The 984-nt window shown below is 43.8% G+C and overlaps 1 non-coding gene across 1 annotated transcript; it reads left to right on the top strand.

Annotated features, from left to right (window-relative positions):
* The first annotated feature begins 736 nt into the window (after positions 1 to 736).
* On the top strand, positions 737 to 819 carry TRNAL-UAA (transfer RNA leucine (anticodon UAA)). The gene has a single exon. It is a non-coding gene; the product is annotated as a tRNA-Leu (tRNA).
* The last annotated feature ends 165 nt before the right edge of the window (positions 820 to 984 follow it).

Raw genomic sequence — 984 nt, 5'->3', positions numbered from 1 at the left:
GGGCGAGTCCGGTGTCACCCCGTGCTGTCGGTGTCACTCAGTGTGGAGCGCACCCCCCCGCACCTGCCTCGGGACGTCACTGGCGCTATATAAGTACCTGAAATAAAGTCACGGACATTAGCTTCTAGGTGCAGAAATGCTAATGTCCACGGAGCCATAGAATTTTTCGGAGCGTTTTTCGAGCAAAAAACATTTTTGGAAAACCCGCTAAACGCTCCTAAAAGCGTTTTTTTTCCCTCTACTTGTACTGTAAAAACTTTAATAAACGCGAACGCTCCTAAATGCTACTACCAGTGTTTTGTGAGGTAAAAAACAAAGCACTACAGTGCGCATGGAGCCTGTATGTTGTGGTTGTGTTTACCTCAAGCGACCCAATTTATACAGGTGGGAAAAAAAATCAGCCATTTTGACCTTAATTCACATTTTCAGAGTTAAAGCAGTTACCAGGATGGCCGAGTGGTTATTTTTCGAGCAAAAAACATTTTTTGAAAACCCGCTAAACGCTCTTAAAAGCGTTTTTTTCCCCTCTACATGTACTGTAAGAACTCTAATAAAACGCGAACGCTCCTAAATGCTACTACCAGTGTTTTGTGAGGTAAAAAAGAAAGCACTAAAGTGCGCATGGAGCCTGTATGTTGTGGTTGTGTTTTACCTCAAACGACCCAATTTATACAGGTGGGGGAAAAAAATCAGCCATTTTGACCTTAATTCACATTTTCAAACAGTTAAAGCAGTTACCAGGATGGCCGAGTGGTTAAGGCGTTGGACTTAAGATCCAATGGACGTATGTCCGCGTGGGTTCGAACCCCACTTCTGGTATCACCTTTTAAATATGAATTCCAGATTTTTGGCGGCACAGAGGGAGAGTCATATCCTTACCTCAACTCTAGCACCGTTTGTAGATTGGGGGGAACCCCACAATGGGATCACCCCCATGAGTACATGTATGGTTTGGCCTGAATTCTGTCACAAATTGTGAAATCA

The sequence above is a fragment of the Staurois parvus genome, unplaced genomic scaffold, assembly GCF_062004578.1.
Source record: "Staurois parvus isolate SC_StPar_1 unplaced genomic scaffold, SC_StPar_1.0 ptg000691l, whole genome shotgun sequence".
In the NCBI taxonomy this organism is placed as follows: Eukaryota; Metazoa; Chordata; class Amphibia; order Anura; family Ranidae; genus Staurois; species Staurois parvus.
This window is presented reverse-complemented; position numbering and strand designations above follow the sequence as displayed.